Consider the following 22,610-nt stretch of genomic DNA (forward strand, 5'->3'; position numbering starts at 1 on the left):
AAATTTGGGAAATTTTCAGCTATTATTTTTTCAAGTACTTTTCAGCCCCGCTCTCTTTCTCCTGCCCTTCTGTGACTGTAACATGATCTTTCATTAGAGTCCCACAGGTATCTGACATTTTGTTCATTTTTTGTGTGTCTATTTTTTCTCTGTTGTTCAAATTGAGTAATTTCTACTGTAGTTTCATCAAGTTCACTGATTTCTTGACTCTGTTCCTTCCATTCTGATGTTGAGTCTATCCACTGAAGGTTTTTTTTAAGCTCAGTTATTGTGTATTTCAGTACTAAAATTTCCATCTTGTTCTTCTTTATAACTTTCTTTTTCTGAGACTTTTTTTCATTTGTTTTAAGCATGTTCATAATTATTCACAAAAGCATTTTCATGTTGGCTGCTTTAAAATCCTTGTCAGATAATTCCAACATCTGTGTCATCTGAATGTTGGCAGTTGTCAATTGTCTTTTCTCAAATGAAATTTTACTAGTTGAGATTTTACTAGTTCTTGGTAAAATGGGTAATTTTCCCTCATATCCTGAACATTTTTCTGTTGTGAGACCCTGGTTCTTATTTGAATCTTTTTTGGGCAGGCTTCTTCTAACTCTAAGCCATTGTATTACTTCCAGGTGGGGATTAAAGTTCAAGTTAACTACTCATTCTTCAATTGGGGTGAAGGGGTGCTTCATTACTGCCGAAGGTGGGACTTCAAGATCCCCATTAGGTCTCTGCTTATACCGCCATGGCTGGTGAATGAGGGGCTCCTCACCTCATTACTGTTTCCCCTGTGGTGAAGGTAGACATCTAGGCTCTCCGATTGGCCTTTGCTGATGCGGGTGGGGATTGGGTCACAGATGTTTTTGTGGCAATTGAATGGTCTGTCTTGCTGCACTGCCCCTTTGCTGGTCCTTTGGCTAGAGAGAGCAGGCTTTTCTTAGGGATTTTTTTGTTAGCACTCATTAGCATTTCTAGGTTTGATGGTTTTTTCAGAACCCAGTCGAAGATATATAAGGCAAAAAGAAAACCGAAAGAACTCATTGTTGAGTCTTAGGTCTCAAGATTCCTAGCTGGTCTGCTTTCTCCACTCTACATTTTAAGGTCTTCTTGTATTTATTTAATAGATAATGTCCAAAGGATTGTGCTGTACTTAAGAGGAAGAGTAGGTAGAAGTGGTCTCCATACATATATATATATGAATGTGTAGTGTGTGTATGTATGTGTGTGCATGTGAATATGTGTATACACACACACACACACACACACACACATATATTCACTTTACCACTAGGGTAATATACCATGCATATTATAAAACATACACATGATATTTTTAAAATAAAACTTGCAAAAAGTAATTTAAAACAAAATTCTATGAATCACCTTCTGTATCATATTAAAAACAACTTCTTGGGTTCCATTCAAAGAGCAGAAAGAGAAGGGCTTCCCTTATACTACCTGTCATTAGGTTCTGCTGTGTTCCATAGATGCCCGCTAGGGGACTGTACCCATGCTGTTCAGACAAATGTTCCTTCTGTGTAGCTCCTGAGCATATCATGAAGAGAAGCTGCAGGTGTGACCCTCTGCCCTGCAGGGCACCTAGGGAGAAATGGATGGGCTGGCTCTGTTTAGGCTTAATGTACCCCCTAGGAGACAAGTCACTTATACTGATAAAAACGACCCTGAACAGGACACAAATCAATCACGGAAACCTTTATGTGATGACTCTTTCTACATAATGCCCCATGGGTAGCTGTAGCTTTAAGCACTCAAAAAAATCAGAAAATCCATTCCCTAGCTTGGTTTCTGCTGAGTCTCTGGCCTCCAGCAGCTCAGCCTGTTCTTCAAGGGTGGTGGTGGTGATAGCTACAACATTTTGCATCTTTAATGGCCTTAGGTGAAAGCAAGGGAAGTTGCCACCCATGGGGCAGATGTCAAATCAAATGGGAAGACTTTGTGGCTTCAATCTGCTGCCTCCACCCTACTTCAGAGGGCTGAAAAACTTGCCTTCCTTCTCTCCCTTCCCCTACACATTACTGGTAAATAAGTACATACCTACATTCAGCAATTGTTTATTGAACTTTTACTCTGTATGAGGCGACATGCTAAGAACAACAGTGAGAAAGATCACCAAACCAGACATGATCCTATTATTACCTAACAAGAGAGAGATTCTTATGCTGAGGCTCTATTGCTTTAACTTACATATAGCAAATACATATAAGTATACTACTCCAATCCTCACGCACAGCAGACATCATCACTAATCAATCATGTCATGATGACCACTGAACCTGGATTTGGCCTCATATACCTCTCAACACACTTTTCCTTGTAATCACTATCAATCAATGACAAGTAGGCCCACAAGACGGGACGTATTTGCCATCTCCAGATGAAGGCTTTTTTCTCTGCTCCAGATCTGTTCTCATTTAGATCCTTTGTATGGTTTGTGGAAAACAAAGAGAATCCATGTCCTGCGATTTGATGCTTATTGTCTAGAAATGCTTTGATTGGTGGAAGACTTGGAATGTAGCTGATTATGTTTAGCGTAAATCCTTCTTAAAAACTGATAATTTTTTAAATTATGGAAGCAGATCATCTGTAATGCAGTGCCGTCCCTTCTTCCTCCATGACATTATCATGAAGTAAACTACAAATGTGAGAACAAAGTTGACATTTAATGAATGTTTTCTTTAAAAAAAAAAAAAACTATATAAATGCACAGTTGCGGGCTCCCTTAGGAAAGCATTACTTAGTCTTGGGCTCCAATACCTCACTGATAACTCAAGAAGTGAGAAATGAGCAATCGTGTGTTTCACTCATGGGCTCTCTCTCTGTCCTAGGCTGGCTTGCTCTGTCTGATGGTTAGGCTGTAGAATGGCACTAATCTTCCTAATGGTGATTCCAGCCACACCTTCTCTGGAGAAAGTATGTCTTTGTGGTCTACTAATACAGATAGGGACTTCAGGAACCATAAATTTGAAGAAAAAACATAGAATGCATTTCTTTAAACTTTCTTAGGAATACAGCTGATTTTCTTTATCCTTGGTACTTTTGTTTTATAACATCACCACAAATACTGAATAAGCAAATGCTGAACCACTGGTTTTCCTAGGGGAAATACAGAATTAGTTTCCTATAAGCCTCTGATCACAACATTGTCATCAACAAATCAACTTATAACCTTGTTTTATGTGTGTTTCTATTTGACAACACCTTATTTAATATATAGTTGATCTACTGACATTTAATGCCTGGCCAACAGCACTATAACTGACATTTAATGCCTGGCCAACAGCATTATAACTCATGCCTCAAAGAAGCTCATGTAACATATTTTCTGCGTAAGGCACATCACAGCTTTTTTGCACTTAGAAACATTAGACAGTACTTTAGCACCTGTAGGCCATTTTAAATAGAAATATCACTAACAAAAGGCACAAATATGCAAAACTGTCACCAAATAGACAGTTAAAAAAAAAAAAAACAGTTGTTTGCAGTATGAGAGCTAAAACAAGAAGGCAGAGTCCTCCTGTTCCACCTCAGCTGGAAACACATGTATCAGACAACTTAAATTTTCCACTGCTTTGAGCATGCATGCAAATAACCACAAAAGTGTCACAAGTACTGATTTGGGGATTACAAATAAACTTTATCAAAAAACAAATTCACAAATATAGAATTCATGAATAATGAGGATCAACTATATTATGTTACTGCCATGATTCAGTTTAAGCTGTGTACTGTCTGTCACATTAGGAAGTCAAGAGAATCTCTGAAGACTTCAGTATGAAGAAACTGTTTTTAAATATCTCTTGCAAATGCAGAAGAAATGTAGAGTTCTACCACTCTAACCTGTTTAGGATTTTTTTTGTCTCCATAAACCATGTCACCTCCTGCTCCCAATATATTTCTAGGTTTATAGTACATTTGAAGCACATACCTACTTAGGAATTCTTTGTGGATTGTTTAAGCTTTTCTTTCTTTTTCTTTCTTTCTTTCTTTTTTTTTTTTTTTTTTTTTTTTAGCTTCCATTTAAGTATTGTTGTGGCACCCGTCATCGTTTTAATTTATTTGTTTACTTTGAACAATTTTGCTAATTCAAAGTAGTTAAGCAGAGGCTGAAGTAAGGGTGAGAGAACCTCAACTGATCAGACTATCTAGCCCTGTGTGATCTAAATTTTATCAGCTTCTACAAGAAGCTTTGGCCCATCTTGCTCCTTTCTCTGGGGAGGGAGCATGGAGCTCACTGTCCAAGGCAGCCATTGAAAAGATTACCGGGTCAGATGATGTAGCAGTCCCAAGCATTAGGTATAGACCCTCCATCCTTGAACTTCTCAGGCATGTGTGCCTGGGGAAAGGATTATATTATATTGCACTCTGGAGACCACTTCTCAGGATAGGGGCAGATGAGAGGCTGCTAGAAAGGGGCTGTGACAGGGTAGGGTGATGCAATAGTCCTGGCCATAGCACTTTCCTCTTCATCTGTGGAGTACGTTGGGCCAAGGGAAGTCAGCACATAGAATATGAATTAATCTCATGCCAGGGTATCTCACGATTACTCTTCAGGAAGGCATCTCAACTTGGAAGCTTTGTGCCAGTGGCAAATTCTGAAGGTAATACTCAAAAATGACTTTTCCATTGGGAGTCAAAAGTGGCCAAGCTGTATTTCTATGGGAATGTGCCTGGTTTGGCTTCATACTACTTCAAGATCCATTCTCTTGAGGCTAAAGACTATGGAAATGGCAGAAGAGATTTCTTAAGAAAGAAACTCAAAAGAAACAGATTGAAATACTATGTATCTGACACAATGTTAGGCACACAGTGGGCACTCAATTAATATATGTTTAATCAAATTTAAAATATCCTTTGGGCAAGGAGGGAGAGGGAAGACAGGCCCAGTAGTTTGCCATACATAGATTTCCACTAGAGGCAAAGTGATATCAGTGCTTTAAATTGTGCAGGTATGCTTGACATACGTTTGGGAAGAAAGACAAGCATGCAGATCATGTTCCTTTTTTTCAACAGCCTCCATCTTCATCCTCCTTTTCTCATACACACTAAACTTAATACACAATCTTGACGCTTCGAAGGGAGCAGGAGCTTTGTGTTAAATGCCTCCTGGAAATGCACTATGGAGTTTATTCCTCCATGGGTATGATTTATGTCAAGCTTTTCCCCTTTTGCATATTGATTTCATCTGGTTAGCTGCCTCTACCTCTAGCTTCGTGGGATTCTCTTTGCCAGCTGCACAAAGCAGACTTTTTCCAAAGTTTAATGAATAAGTTCATTTGGCTAGGTTGTTGTGTTTTGTTTTTACTTTCTTACTAAATCTTTTGGCAATGAAATACCATATTTATGGTTTTGAAAATGAAATGAATCCTAATTCATCTTAAAAGTCCCTTCATGCATAATATTTCTCCAGTAAATGGGCTTAATGAATGTTCATTAATTAGATGTCCCATTCTGTATCGTACTTGTGTTTATCGTTTTATTTTTATCATATCAACTGGCACACAAAGTGAGTTAGTAGTACAGTATTCGTGTTACTTTTAGTACTAAGTACGGAGGCTTCCAGTACCATTGAGTTGCTACTACTACAGCTGACACATGAAATGGCTAAAAGGTACTGGTTGGCAATTATGACAGAAAGACCTTGAAAACATAAACTGCATAAATAGATGGCAACACGTGAGCTGTCCAACTGTGTCAGGTGTGAGCTTATCTGTACAGTCTCTGCAGAAAGATGGATTTACTTACATTGGTATGTAGTCTACTCACATTTTCAGCATCTAACAATTTTCTACAAAAGTAGCAATTCATTTGTAAACACCACCAGAATATTTTCTAGCTGGTTTGTGATTTTTGAGAGTGTATTTTGCATTAATGTTCTGTTATAGTTCTTATTTTCATTTCTGTTTTAAGTGTAGAGCTGTACATAAAGTTGCAGTAGTTAAAGCTTTGCCTTTCTGGAAAAAGAAAATAATAACTAAGTGTGTACATGACAACTGTTGTAGATGAGAGGAGAAATTTGAGGAAAAATGCTCTAGAGAGAAATCAAGGAGTCAGTTGTCAGATTGTAAAAATTTCTTTTTTCCTATAGGGTACAAGATTTTGAATAAGAAAATATTTCTCGCAAAATTGGTAGTAGGCAAAGTATTAATAAGTTTAGCTTCGTGTTGTATGCTCCTCTAAAAAAGAAAATACATAATATAATATAAAAGAGAAAAGGCTTTTAATATGAGTTTTAAAAGTGGACTTCTCACAGGATGATTTGTTCTCTAGCTGTGATTTTGTGTGGGGGAAAAAGTCAACAAAATGATTTTTTTTAAGAAAGAAAAGTATGAAGTAAAGCAGTTCAGAGTTGGTATGGGGACTCTCATGGTTATCAGGAATCTAATTTCCATCTATCTTGATTCTCCACCAATTTACAGCTTCACCTCATGATCTAATGATGGCTGCTCAAGCTCCAGCCATCATGTCCACACCCCAAGCAATAAGAAGGTAAAAAGTGCCTTCTCCCAGTAGAGTCATATCTGACCAGAAAGACTTCCCACATGTTCCAGACTATATTTTATATCCAGAGCTTCCCCCACTGCACCCATTTAACTGCAAGAGAGGCTGAGAAATGTGGTCTTTCAGCTGGGCATATTACTGCTCTGAGAGAATTCAGGGCTCAGATATTAAACTGTGGGATGAATGAATACTGGAAAGTAGCTGGAAATCTAGAATTTTCTGCTAGGAGGTAGGAAAAATGACAGAAGAGCTTCCTGCCCAAACTAAGCCCATAGGAGAGACAAGTATTAATGAAAAAAACCCTCACTAATACAGCTGAAATCATGGGGGTAAGTCAGATGAGAGCCTGTAGCAAGAGGATTTGGGAACTGAGCTGAAATCTAACTGCAGAGCTGGAGGAGTGGACGATGGGCTTGAAAAGAGAAAAGAAAGCACTCCTCAGTAGCAGAAAGAAGTGTAAATTAGGCCAGACAGGGAGGCAGAAGTCAACCCTGGAGCCCTGCAGGTGAAAGGCCTCCTAGCCCCTTCAAGGAGCCTTGAGGAGCATTTGCCAGAGTGGAAACAAGGATTCCATGGCTAGATTTCCACTTTGGAAACATTCTGGCAACTCATGGGATATGAGGAGGGGGCTATCAGATGGGGGTTATTGCAAAACTTCATATAAGTGGGTGGCCACACAGATTAGGGACTGACAGTGAAAATGAAGGAAAACAGTGGTTCCCAAAAAGAGTTACCCTAAACACTAACGGCACTCACGGCACAAAGCAAGAGCTTTCTCCAGGGAGAACCACACTGTGGGGTGCTTCCTTCTGACAAGAGAAACAATCATTTTCTGATCTGTAGTTCCACCTACATAATTCTGGGTGGCCAGGCACACTTTTGAGGAAATTGGGCAGCATTTAGAGATGTGGGCACCCCCTGTAGTCCATAGCATCATTTAATAATGGGCTTGACGGGGGGACTTGCCAGAGAAACCAGCCAGAGTCTACTTTCAGCTTGAGATTTTTCTCTTTGTTCATTTTCTGGCTCCCAGCTGGGTTTCTGATGTGGAACAGAAGACTTGTCCAGGTGAGTGCACAAACTTGCAGGGTCTGCTGTGGCCTCACTGTGACCAAGGCATCTGCAACTGGTGGGAGGTGAGGGGGCTGGTAAGGACTGAAATGATGAGATGATCATTGTTTTACCTGCAGCAACAGTCTGGCCCAAAGCAGGCCTTCAATATATTTAATATTTATTCAACAGATGGATTAATACATTGACTGTTCTACATCATACAAGCAAATTAGTAGGGAAGAAAGGAAAGAAAATAATAGAGCAGGCACCTCAGGTGGGAGAAAATAAGCCAGGAAGAAAGGTGAAAATTCACAGAGCAGGTTTTGCCTAAACTGTCTGCAGGACATCTCCATCATGGTAAAAAGTCGTGCGTACAACAGCTTTCTCTTCTGGTTCACATCCATCTTTGCCTACATGGGCATTATTATCACTGCCTATGATGTTCTCTCTGGCTTCTCTACTTCCTTGAAGTTCCCACTTACAATGCCTTCTCCAAGAATTCTGCCCATTCTTCCCTTATCTCAGCTTCTCACATCCTTCTTCCAGCTCAGTCCCTCAAGTCTAGGAAATGCATTTACCGTGATACATGCCTTTCAGTTCAGGCTCTAGCAGCAATATCTCACCTTGGAATTTGGTGTCAGGCAGACTTGTTGGGGATTGAATTCCAGTTTATATGTCTACAAAATTAGAGATAATCAAAGTGCCTTATCTGATTGTAATAATTTAATAAGAGAATCCACAAAAAGAAAACAAAAAAAAAAACTTAGTTTCTAATGGTCACTCAGTAAATTAACCATTACAGTTACTCCACACAACTTTGTTGCCTGTCCCTCCCTCCTCTACATTCCTTCTTAACTCAGGAGATATTTTTTGTTTTTGTTTTTGTTTTTGTTTTTGTTTTTGCATAATCCAAAACCCTCAAGTTAGGATATAAAAACAGTAAACTCGTTTCATACAGTCTTGTGAGAAAAGTTTCATGATATTATTCTTATTTGACCCACGAAGAAAATGAGGCACATAAAGCTGAGGTAACTTCCCCAAGGGCACAAAGCTTGAGGGAGGCAGAGCCAGAATTTAAACCCAGGCAGTTTGGACAGAGCCCACACAATTAATCTTATTCAGATTAGAAGAAATAATCATCCTTAGTTCCTAAGGTGAGCATGTTGTTTTTTCAATTCACTGAAGAATCTGAAAAGCTAAGCATCTCCCCTGCCCCTCCTCACTCAAGAAATCTAAATCTCTATGATTGTCTTCCCATAGCTTTGAATGTCAGTGTCCAAGATGAGCTTTCAATGTCAGTGTCCAAGGCTCCAAGTCCATGTGGCAAGAGCGGGAACAGATCCCAGGTTAGAATAAAGAAAGAAATCAAGAGAGAAAGAAGATGGAGACAAAATGTTCAGGCATCATCACACAGAGTAAATCTGAGCAATCTGAAAGGCAACCAGCTGAGAAAAGGAAATAAATGTTTGCACCATTCATTCATCCATTCATTTACTCAATATTTACTATATTAGTAATTACTACAAGCAAGTGAATAAGAAAAAGTTCATTCTAACTAAGCTTACATTCTGGTGCAGAAAGATAGTGTTCAAATTGGAACGGCAGAAAACATACGTATTAAATGATGTTAAGTGCCTTGCAAAGAATTAAAATGGGATGATGTGATATATCAGGTGTTCTCTACCTTAACAGTGCATTAGAATCACCTGGACTGGTTTTTTAAATCCACATGCTCTGGCTGATCACCAGGCCAATTAAATCAGAATCCATAGTGGGTGGGACCTGAGCATTAGTATTTCTATAGCTCCCAGGTTAATCCAATACATAGCCAGGACTACAAACCTCCTTAATAGAGAAGGACTGGGTAGCTGACTTGGGCAGGCTAGTTGTGGAAGTCATCTCTCAGATAGCAACATTTAATAATGTCCTGAATGTCCATCTGGAGCAAGACACATGAAGATCTAATGGAAGATCATTCCTGGCAATGTTTCCTAAGCTATAATGCCCAGACTTCCTGTGTGTTTATAATCAGGAGCCACTAAGCTTATTTTCTCCTAGCTAATAAACAGTGTTATCCATCAGGGTTCTGAGTTGCAAGCAACGGAAACTAGATTTTGCTTTGTTAAGCATAGAAGTCATTTAGAAAAGGCATTTGGGGTTCACATAATAGATGGGAAGATGGAAGACCCAATTTGGAAAATGAGCACGAACCAAGTCTGTCTTAGAGAACCAAGAGGCAGCATTTTTTGGCAAACCAGCCAGACAAAGATGCTACCACCATGCTATAGTTTCTACTGTAGTTGCCAACGATAAATTCTAACTGGCCTTTATTTAGCCCCACTCAATCCTGATAGACCAAACCTAGGGCATATGTTTACTTTCTGCTTCCAGAGAATTGCCCTGCTGTAGCTTCCATAGTAGGAGTCAGGGTACTAGTCACCAATAATATGTAATCCAGAGAAGGAATTGAGTGCAGGACAGCAAAGAAATAAGAACCATCTACCACAAACGGTATGCCCTTTCTAGTATGTGATGCATAGGGTATAATTACGTCAGTATTAGCTCCATGAAAGCAAGTGTATTCTTTTCTTTCATTGCCTTATAATCTTCTTGCCCCACACCCATTGCATAATACTTCTCCTTGCAAACTGCACATTCCAAGTAAAGAGTTCTTAAATGAAAAAAATTGTTTTCATCTGTCATCTTGCAAGTGTGTTCAACAAAAAATTTAAAAAGAAAGTCTAGATTGCTTTGTGACTCCTTTACTTCTTTTTCCTGCTCCCATTCCACTCCAAGTTTATCTTTATCAAGCTTTAAGCCAATTACAGCTCTGACATTCTTTCCTTAAGCATCACCCCATCAGCCTTTACTCATAGACTACAGTGAAGGTCACAGGATAGAAGGATTCTACCACGGGCCCCTCCCTCCAGTTTTCTTCCCAGCCCCAAGATCCAACTGCACCACCCAGCAATTTATCTTCTTCATGTACAATGCCTGAATAACTTGCCTTTTGAATGGTTCTGATTAAAGGGTGAAAGAATTGCATTTTAAAATTTGCAAATTCATAATATTCTTGAAAAAATAAACTGTGTGGAGTTAAAGTTCCATTTAAAAATATACTCTGAAAGACCTACAAGTTATAAGGCCTATTTTGACAGACAGCTCCTACTGCCTTTGGCATTTCAGTAATGACCTCAGAACTGCCATTGACCTGCCGGCACTCTTGGTAAAGTGACAGTCTGCTCGATTTCTTCCCCTATTAAAATCTGGTGAGAGCAAGTATGAAGGAAGGGAGAGAGTGAAGGAAGGCAAGAAGGCAGGAAAGAGAAAGAAGGAGGAGGAGGAAAGAAAAGCAAACTGTAATAGACAGAATAATTGCTCCCAAATAAGTCCACATCCAAATCCTCAGAACCTGTGAATATGTTGTTACATGGCAAAGGAGAATTAAGGTTGCAGATGGAATTAAGATTGCTAATCAGCTGATCTTAAAATAAGGAGATTATTCCATATTATCCAGCTTGGCCAAATGTAATCACAAGAGTCCCTAAAAGTAGAAAAAGGAGGCAAGAGAGTCAGAGAAGATGTGACTACAAAAGCAGGGTCTGAGAAATGTAATGTTGCTGGCTTTAAAGGTGAAGGAAGAGGCTACCAGTCAAGGAATGAGAGTGACTTCTAGAAGGCAGAAAAAGCAGGAAATGGATTCTTTTTCCTAGAGTCTCCAAAACGAATGCAGGCCTGCTAACACCTTGATTTAGCCCAGTGAGACCTATATTGAATTTCTGACCTACATAACTCTAAGGTAATAAATTTGTATTGTTTTAGCCACCAAGTTTGTGGTAATGTGTGACAGCAGTAATAGGACACTAATACACATGGCAAGGAGAACAAGGAAGGAAGCATTTCTTGGTAACACCTGTGAGCCAGGTACTGGGCTGGGTAAATTAATGTCAGCTACTCTACTGGGTATTGGTGGTATATTTTGGACATTTTAAACAAATTTTCTCCTAAGCAACTGAACTTGCTTAGACTTCAAGAAAAAATATGGCCATTCTGGACAGAAATATAAAGCCAAAGGTTAAGGTGAGTTTTCAAATGGTAAAGGAAGATCATGAATAAAAAAATAAAAATTCAAATTTGTGAGGGAGGAAATGAGATGAAACATCACTGGGAATAGCAATATAAAAAAACATCCCCTTCATTCAACACCCATGTGGTGTGTGAGAATTTACTGTGAGATGAGCACTGGGAGAGATGTGGAGAGATGCTGCCAAAGGAGACATGGGCACTACCTACATGGAAAGTCAAACTTCAAGAGATGCTGAACTCCAAAGAGGCCACAATGAGCTACCACTCCACACCCATTAGCACGGCTATAACACAAAAGACAGACAACAAAAACTGTTGGCAAGGATGCGGAGAAACTGGAACCCTCCTACATTGCTGATGGGATTATACAAGATACAGCCACTTTGGAAAACAAGTCTGTCAGTTAAGTAAACATAGAATTGCCATATGACCCAGCAATTCCACTCCTAGATACACATCCAAGACAAATGAAAACATATGTCCACACAAAAACTTACGTATGAATATTCATAGCAGCATTATTCATAATAATCAAAAGGAAGAAAAAGCCTAAATATCCATCAACCAATTAATGGATACATAAAATCTGGTATATCCATAAAATGAGGTAATATTCAACCATTAAAAGGAATGAAATACTGATTAATGCAATAACATGGATAAACCTTGAGAACATTATGCTAAGTGAAAAAAGCCAGCACAAAATACCACACACATATTGTATGATTTCATTTATACTAAATTTCCAAAGAGGCAAATCTATATAGAGACAGAAAGTAGATCAGTTCCCTACTGCTGGGGGTAGGAGGAAGGGAGGGTAAAGTATAATGGGGTGATGGGTAAGGAGTTCTTTTGGGGGTGATGAAAGTGTTCTAAAATTCATTGTGGGGGTGATTGACAACTCTGTGAATATGAAAAAAAAAATCCCACATTGAATTGTAGACTTTAAATGGATAATTGTACGATATGCGAATTATATTTCAATAAAGCTGTTACAAAAAGAAATGCAAGCAAGACCAGCATATAACACCCAAGCCAGGATCAAGGAGGAACAGAGGAAAACACAAGCTGATGGTAGATGCCACAAAGGTTTGTGTGGGACAACTCTTGCTACCAAAGGTTGCTGAGTTGAAGATTTTTACCACGGCTGGTAGTCAACCCCCAGCGAGCAGACTTGGTTCTTCCTCAATATGAAGCATCTGGAAGTGTCCTACGATAGATTGGATAAAGAAGCTGTGGTACATATATACAATAGAATATTATTCAACCATAAAAAGAGATGAATAGTGCCATTTGCGACAACATGGATGGACCTCGAGATAATCATGTTAAGTGAAATAAGCCAGACAGAAAAAGTTGAAAATCACATGAAATCACTTCTATGAGGGATATAAACCTAAAAACAACAAATGAACAGTACAGAGATTCAGACATGGACAATAGACTAGTGGTTACCAGAGGAGAGTGGGGAGGAGGGAGTGGGGAAGTAGATGGGGTAAAGGGGGTTAATAAGTGGTAATAGAAAGAAATCTAACTATGGGAGGTGAACATACAATGTAAATATATATATGTCTTACCGTTAAAATGTTCAGCTGAAACTTACTGGATTTCATTAACCAATGTCACATTTATATATATATAAATTAATTAATTTTATATATATATATATATATATAAATTAATTAATATATATAGAGAGAGCATCTATATATATATTTAGATATATATAGAGAGAGAGAGCATCTATATATATATTTAGATATATATTTAGATATATAATTAAAATTCATTAATTTATATATATATATATATATATAGAGAGAGAGAGAGAGAGAGAGAGAGAGCATCTATATATATATAGAGCATCTGACAAAGCTGAAGTCAATGGCTCAAAGATGTTCAGCTGCATGGTCTCCTTTGGTGCCCCAGGATTCTGTCACTCCTGAGGCCATAGGAGGTCAGTTCCTGAAGTGGTTCCAAAGGGAACTGTACTCTGTTACATGGTTGCCTAACATCCCATCTGCAATAAGCTTCTCAATCTCTCTGCTATTCAGGAATTAGGGCTGAAGGGGCCTTGTTGAAATGGGGTTGGACTTATAGTACTAACAGAAAAGGCATCTAGTGGCCCCCTCTCTGGATACTTTGGAAAGTTCAGTGCTTTTGGACCACAAAAGAAGAAGAGGAGGAATGGGAGAGGAAAGGGAGTAAGAAGGAGACGCTTGTGATCACAATGTACCTGAGGGGCTGTTTCATCACTGCCTGAGGCTGCATAGGATTAGAAGTCTCTGGAGGGCAGGCCCTATGCCCCCATGCTCATTGCTATGCCCCAGCTGTCCCAGGGCCTAGAACATAGTATGCTTTCATAAATAAAGATTGATTAAATCAAAAAACTAAAGTGTGGTAGATAATGTAAAATTCTAGTCCTTTTTATCTCCTGCTGCCTCCAGTCTCTGTATAGAAATTTATTTTTTAATTATATGAATTACAACACCCTCCAAAAGGCAAAAAAGGCAACAGACAGTGGAGTTTAAGATTACATGTGTTATTTTTACTTTGGTGTCCTTATAAGCATTCTGTCCCAGGAAGGGCAGCTGAGAATCAGATGCAATGAGTGTCCCTGGGTTGGGGTAGGACTCACTGAACCCAGAGAAAGAGCAGAAAGGCCAGTGTAAGATCTCAGTTCTCTTAGCAACTGAGTTTTTGGGAAGAGAAAGGATCAGAAATAGGGGTGGGATGTATGCTGGTATCAAGGTATCTTAGCTGGGTTTGCTATTTTTAGTGGTTTAAAAAATGTCAATTCTTCCTTCAAAAAGAAGGACCTAATTCCTCTCCTTTGAATGTGTGTTGGACCTAGTCATTCATTTCCAGATAATGTGGAGGAGATGACAGTGTGGCCTCTGAGGGCAGGTAGTGATTGGCTAAATAATGTCTACATCTTAATCCCTAGAACCTGTGAATGTTACCTTAAATGACAAAAGAAACTTTATAGATGTGAGTAAGGGTCTCAAGATGAGGAGATCTTCCAAATGGGCCCTAGAATTACAAGGTCCTTGTAAGAGGAAGACAGAGAGGATTTGACTACTGAAGAGGAATCCATGAGCCAAGGAATGAGGATAGCCTCTAGAAGCTAGAAAAGTCCAGGAAATAGAGTCTCCCCTAGAGCCTCCGGAGGGAACATGGCCCTACCCAGTGAAACTGATTTCAGCTTTCTCACCAACAGAACTATAAGAGAATAAATTGGTGTTGTTTTAAGCCACAAAGTTTTTGGACATCTGCTACAGCAGCCACAGGAAACACATAGGTCATAGAAGACATTGCTTCCATCATCTTGCTCTCTTAGACAGTCCAAACGCCAGCTGACACTCAGAAGCAACAAAGGATATCTTTTCACACCAGCTACCACTGTGGGCAACTGAAGCTCTTCCCATTAGAAACTGGCATTCAGCATAGAACATGTACCTCAGCATCATCTCACCTGAAGAAGGAAGCTGGGTGTACACATCAACTCCCATCAGTCACTGGGGAGGACTATCTCTGGCATGGGGGATTGGGAGGATGCTAATTTCTCAAAACTGCCAATCCATGGAATGGATTCTGGTGGCAAGTCAAGAGAAGAAATGCAGGTTCTGGCAGTTGGAAGTCAGAAGGGTTTCCACTGAGATAATAAGGACAAGGAGAGGTGGCCAGGGTCTAGCAACTTCTGCTACATCAAACGATTAAGAGTTGGGGATTCGGCAAAAGAGGAGTGACAAAATCAGAGTCTGCAAAAGGATGAGCAGATGGTAAGAAGCCCAAATGTGGATGTACTATACCATTATTGTGTCCTAGCTGTGTGCCCACAATTAATATGCAGAATCTCTATTACTTCAACAGCACTGAGGGGAGTGAAAGCTGGGGAGATGTCGCATCACTCCCATTTTGAGGATGGAAATGTTGAGACTAGGAGAGTTTAAGAGACTTTTAAGAGGCTTGTCCAAGGTCACCCTAGGCTGGTAAGCACAAATGAAAGAGAAGCTCATTTTTGAACACTTTCCTGGCACTTCAGCCAATACAAAGGAACTGTCTTTAAAGCAATAACAGCTCATGTCTGTCTCCCAACAGCCAGTAGTCTTTTAGACTTCATGCCCCATGCATGGCAGTGTCATGCTACTTGACTTCCAAGTATCACTCACTGCTCCACCTACCTGGAATCTTGTGTGTATACACATGTGCATAAGCACATACACAGTCTGTTGTGTTACTGACATCACAGAGAGGCCCTTCTACATAGTAGGCCACACATGGCTTTGTCTTTGGGAATTTAACCAGCTTATATGGAAGCAAATATTTGAAGGTTGCCAAACATAAACCAAGTAAAACCTAAGTCAATCAAAAGTGACTAAACACTGCTTTAGTCCAAATACATGTTTCTAAAAGGTCACAGCTGGTGTAATTATCCATGCTAGACTTAGCACGCACTCAGCTGTATGCTTAAGACTGCCAAGAACTGGAATACATTCAGAATCTTTAAATAAGAGTCACCTTGTTTTCAGAAAATGCTTGGTTAAGTCAGGATCGGGTGTGAGGGGAGTTATTGGGGAAAGCCTATTAGAGTTTAGTGACACTTTGAGAAAATGTATAGGAAAACTTCTTTGGAAGAGGAATGGAAATACATGTCAGAGCCAATTTCTCATAATATGTGGGTTGAGCCCTTTTTCTTCAAAGAAAATAAGTCCTGACAAGTATAACAACAACAACAAAAGAACACAATGACAAAATGAGCAGCCCAGGAAGTCAATCAACAGGAGGAAAAAACAAATAGCCAAATTCAGACAAAGACAGTGGCTTCAGAAAACTATGACCTGCGTGGGAGGGAGGGGTGAATGGCAATCACAGTTTCCCCCCATCCTTTGGATTTCAATAAGCAGAGCCCCAACTCAAACTTTCCATCTCAGTGAGCATCTGACTTGTGCTGGAATGGTTGTTAAACTGTGTTCTATGGCACCCTAGGGTGCTGTGCCAGAGCCTTGGGAATCACCACAGAAAATGATGGGCCAGGCTAGGGTGGGGGTTTCCAGCTTCCTGCCTCACTTGTGCCTGAGCAGCTCCTCTCCTATCTGCTTTATAGCTTGGACTTCTACCTATGATTTTGCTTCTGTTGCTACTAAATAGATATCTAATTTGGAAAACCTCAGGTTTATATAATGTCTAAGGTTCATGCCTGCCCTTGTGCTTGGAGAGGAATTTATACCCTGAATGTCTTTCTGGAGAAGTAGATGCCAGGATCAGAAAAACAAAGCTTTTAAAAATATGGAAAACAGCAAGGGAGAGAGAACTAGGCAGGAGTAGGAGTGTAAGCACTTAGAAGGGCAGGGATTTTTATCTGTCTTGTTCACTTACTGCTGCATCCCAGGGCCAAGGAGAATACCTGGCACATAGCAGGTGCTCAATAAATGTTTGTTAATAAATGACTGATCGAGGCACCAACTGGAAGAGACCAATGGAGCGGCCATATCTAAAGATGAGGCCATCAGGTCAGTACTCTGAGACTGGGATGGTTAAATGAAGCCAGCCTGTGGGGAGAAAGAAAAGGCACTGAAATATTACAAGTTCAGTCAAAAAGGCTTGGGGAAGGGGACTGCTGCATTCTCTAGGATACCTGAGATTGTCTCTATGGTTGAAAAGGGAGCTGTTGAAGGCATCCATCTTTGAACCAGAGTCTGCTCATTTTACCCAAGGCCAGAGGAAAAAAATGACCATAAATTCAGGAAATAGTAAGGCAGATTCATGATTAAAGTACCCAAAGGAGACCCTGAAAACTTTCCTCCTAGAATTCAACCAACTTCAGAAGAGACAATACCAGCATAATTGGAAATGAGGTCAGAGACAGGGTACAAACAGGACTTGGACTGAATCTGTAATGTTTTACCTCTTAAAAAAAAAAGAAAGAAAGAAAGAACTAAAATCTCCAGGGTAGCTTACTGTGATGGCAAAGAATACTGATTCCCTGAGCACAAATCCAGGATCCAGCTTGCTAGCTGTAGACCCTTGGACAAGTGATTGTAAACCTCTCTGGGCCTCAATCTCTTTCCTTATAATATGACAATAAGAGTAACACTGTCATACAGTTGTATTACAAATAAATAAGTTATGCCATATAAGTTACATACATAAACAATAGCTATTATTATGGATATGGAAAACTGCTAACATTTATTAAATATGAGAGTTGGCACAGAGGTGTTCATTATAATTTTCTTATGTTTGAAACCATTATAGTTAAAAAAAATAAATAACCCCAACCAAAGGCATATCCCTTTGGTTACATCCCCCTCACAAGGAAACCCACCCTTTGAAACCACCAAGGAAATACATAAGAGGAAGACAGGGTAAGTATATGTCCTAAGGCCAGCAGCACCAACATCACCTGGGAATTTGCTAAGAATGAAAATTATAAGGCCTTACCCCAGGCCCATGGAATTGGGAACTCTGGGGCTGAGGCCAGGCAGTCTTTTGCTATGCCTTCCAGGGTATTCTAATGCTAGATGTTAGAAGGCTGGAGGACCAAATGAAGAACCATATGACTTGAGACCCCAAAGTAACCCCTGCAGGCATCTTTGGTGGCATCACTGGGGAATCTACACTTCATAGTAACCCTATGAACTACTGACAGCAGAAGCTGGGAGAACTAGTTTAGCAGTATGCAGGAGTAGCTGCAATGTCACTTTTCCCAACTTGGTAGGGTGGGTTAGGCTTGACTAAGATGTTGGAGACTTCTCTTGTGGATTTCTCTTAGAACAATATCTAACCATAATTCCAGAATATTTCATTATTCATTCAAAGAGATCATAATCTTTCAATTTCTCTCAATGCTCCTGCACCCCCAACTCCCCTGCCCAACAACCTCCACCAGGGTACTCTACACAAATGCCAGCAATAACCCTTTAGCCTTAAATGTAGCATTCTCAGAGAGGGGATTTCCAAAAATGGTTGTTAGAAATATGAAAGAACTATCAAAAAGCTATAAAAGTATTTCTGTAAATTGTAAAATAGATAAAATAAAAATTATGGGTTTCGTTCTATAATGGTATGTATACCACAAATTTATCATCAGGATAGAAGTTAAAAATAAAGACAAATTTTGAGAATATTCTCCTGGAAAGGTTTTATGGTGTTAAAAGTAGCAGGAAATGATGGTTTAGAATGATTCAGTGCCTTTATCAGTAAATATGGAGAGATGCCCAATAAATATTTGTTGAATGAATCAATAAAATGGACCATTCACAGTACATACCTTTGTCTCATCACACACACACACAGACAATTTAACAAGGTTACGTCAATCTATGCCTGGGCATGAGGTCATGTCCTTTCCTATGAAGGTGCACATTTTTAGATGTCATTCCTAGCCATTCCATCTGCTATGAAAATTTTAAGAAAGAAGAGTACCAAAAAAATTAGGCAAAGATAGAAGAGCCAACCTCCAGAATAAGTGGGAGGAGGAGGAGGGAGCATGAAAATAAAGCAGTACTCATTGAGCGATGAGAAACTCAACTTCCTTCTAATAAAATTAATGATAATGAACTTCCAATCTAGAGAACTGGACTGCTTGTGCCCAGTGAAAGGACTCCAGGGGTGAAATTTCAAATGTCAGCAAAGTTAACAATAAAGGACCTTAAGTGGATCAATCAGGGTTGAACTACTAGATAGAAGAAGTAAGTGGCTAATGAAAGGGGTGTTCTACTGACCTCTGATACAAGAGAGAGAAGATAATGAGATAAGTAAAGCTGGTGAGGATAATAAGATTATAATTATGGCCAAGTTCAAACCACCGAATGTATATTAGAAAACTCTCTAGATAACATGGAAAGGAAAATCTGCCCTCTGGAAGTTAATGCTGCCTCTAGTGTTTGAGAAGCTGCCAGCTACATCTCAGACAAAAGTGAAAATAAAACCATCACAATAGAAGTTTCAAACACCTTAAGGTGGTGCTATGGTTCAAAATGCTAAAAAGGGAAGGCAGAAAGAAGAGAAGGCTCATCACCAGTAGAAACCTATTGTTCCCAGAAGTCATGCCATAGTAATTATTTCAAACAATAACCATTGTGACCACCATGGGGGCACCTAGTGAGCTTCTGCTATGTATATGGTGGTAAGGCTGGCACTGTGCAGCCTGGGATGTTTAAGAAACACATACGCGCACACACACACACACATGCACGTGCACACACACACACACACACACACACACACACACACACACTCCCATGAGTTACCCAGCTGGAAGATAAAATGCAGCAAATTTACCAGTTGATTCTTTTTGAATGTGAGAATTCAGGATCTGATGATAAAGCAGCAAAAAACAAATGTATTAAAGGAAGAGCATTTGGTTAGGGACAAGCACACAGTCTCCCTTTGCATCTAGAGCATTTGTTTTTTTCTGTAGAATGATTTATATAATTGTTCACTTAATCTCTTGGGTAAAATAAACGTATGGCAGCTTTACTACGCTATTGATTCAAATTATTACTGTAATGACAGAGCTATCCAGGGAGTTGTCACTGAGTTTCTCAAGATGTCCTGATGGCTGTTGTGTGCATTATTAAGGAGCAATTAGAAAAGGAAGCCCAGCCCCTCCCTGCATGTCCTGAGCCAGAATCACAGATGTCACTGAGCCTGATGCTTAGTACTCTGAACTTGGGCCTGGCTGTCCTTTACATTTGTAAATTATTCCTTTGTTGAACACTCCTCTTATTTGTAAATTTGTAAATTTATATTTGTAAATCACTCCTTTTTGAACAACTCCTCAAAATAATTTGAATTTGCTGTCTGCATCTTGCCAGGACACTCACCAACACCCTTGGCCAGAGAATGGACTTAAAGACTCTCAGTAACTGAGGTACCTGGGCCATATACCCATTGCTTGCTCCTGTGGAGGTATGGAGATTATTGAAAAGTAGAAAACTCAAGGTGTTTTCTATGTTGTCAATGTAGCTGTTATTTTTATTATCACTAGTATTATAAACATCATTAATTGATAGAACTTCTACTCATTCTCAAAATTTGGATATCGAATTGGAATCAGCCATCATTTCCCACACAATTCAAATGCAAAAGGCCTCCAAGAATACAATCCCATAAATCCTTGAGGTTTGTACATTGTGCCTCTCTTGGCTTCTTATATACAGCCTCCACAGTCCTTAACCTGGATTCTTTGTCTACAGGGGAAAAAAACAATACTTTGAAAATCCTTAGTGATCTCCAGTTTCTTGGGCAAAGTGATGACACTGGCAGAACTCTGGGGGACCCAGGACTGACTCAGCTACCCAAATAACACAGGTTTATATGCAAAAGGAGTTTTCTGATTACTGGCAAAACAGGGTATGTGGCTCTCCCATTTAAAGGAGGACTTTCAGGATCATTGTCAAACCACGTAAAAGCCTAAAGCCTCAATTGTAGGCCTCTGTCATTCTAGCTGATCACACCCTCCTTTCTGCTCTCTTTTCTACCTAGAAAATATATTCTTTTGCAAGTGATTAAAGAAACTCACTAATCTGCTTCCAAGATTAGGAAAAGGTTATTCCTATTTAACTGTTTATAATACACCAGAAATTGCTGAGGGCACTGGGTACAAAATGCAGTCCTGGCTCCCCATTCTCTCTCCTTCCACTCTGAGATAATATGCCTGCTGTAAGAAATAGCATAATCCCATGGTACTGGGGTTAAAAAGGCACATTCTTGATGACAAAACATATTTTTTCGTGTAGCAGAGGTCATTTTTGTAAAATTAAAAGCAAGCATGAAGTGGGATTATTTTTCCTGAATAGGAGGAGGCTTATAGGATAAAAATGAAAAGTGGAGAAAATTAGAATTAATTTACTAAGCCAGTCATCCAATTTTTTCCAAGTTTGTTTCAATATTTGTGATTCCAACATGGGGTCTCACTCTCCAAGCTCAATGTTTCCATCTAGTTGATCCTGCAACAGAGTTATCAATGTGACCTGTTGCCATGGAAACAATGGTGTAATCACATGACCAGCACAGTGGCTTTTAGTAACTTTAAGAGAGTTAGATCTAGCTGAAATATCTAATTCTGTCATTTAATAGCGTGTGACCTTGGGCACATTAGAGTATCCCTGTGAGCCCGTTTTTCTCATCTAAAAAATTAGACAAATAATAACTCAAAGAGTTTTTATAAGAAGCAAATGAGAGCATCTGGTAAAGAACTTTGGTATGTTTTCTGGCACTATATGTGCTCAGTAAATGTTAGGTGCTTCTGTTGTTATCATTGTATATTAGGAAGTTAGATCATATTGATTCATTCACTCATAATCTCATTCATTATTTCACAAATTTTTGAACTTTGCTATGTTGCAGACACTGATCTAGATGTTAAAAATAAAATAGTGACAAAGTTCTGCCCTCATTGAGCTTACATTGTTTTGAAGGAGATAGATAATTAACAATAAACTATGTGTATATGAACTACCTGGTAGTGAAAAATGCTATGAAGAAGCTTACAGCAAGATAAGAGGAGAAAGGGGGCAGATTACAGGGGCAAGGTGAGCTATTTCAGACAGCATCCTCTCTGAAGTGGAGACGTTTGAAAAGAGATCAGAAAGGCATATGACAGGACAAGCCTTGTGGATGTGTGGGAAGAGCAAGGGCAGGAGATGATTGGTATAACAATAGGCTAGTGAGACAGGAGCACAAAGAGAAAGGGAGAGTACTCATGGGTCTTCATGTTAAGAAGCAAGGACACCTGGATTTGTGAATGAGTTAGAAAAGGAGGTTGTCAGAGCTGTACCAGGAAACAATAGAGCATGGCAATGAAGAGAGAAAGCCCCAGAGTATAAGAAAATCTCAGTTCCGCCACTTACCAGCTCTCAGTGCAGTCCCCCAACAAGCAGCATCAGTGTAATCTGGGCACTTATTAGAGGTGCAGAATTTCAACCCCCTCCCTACAAGATCAGAAATTACATTTC

Source organism: Pteropus vampyrus, unplaced genomic scaffold (genome assembly GCF_000151845.1).
Source record: "Pteropus vampyrus isolate Shadow unplaced genomic scaffold, Pvam_2.0 Scaffold29, whole genome shotgun sequence".
In the NCBI taxonomy this organism is placed as follows: domain Eukaryota; kingdom Metazoa; phylum Chordata; class Mammalia; order Chiroptera; family Pteropodidae; genus Pteropus; species Pteropus vampyrus.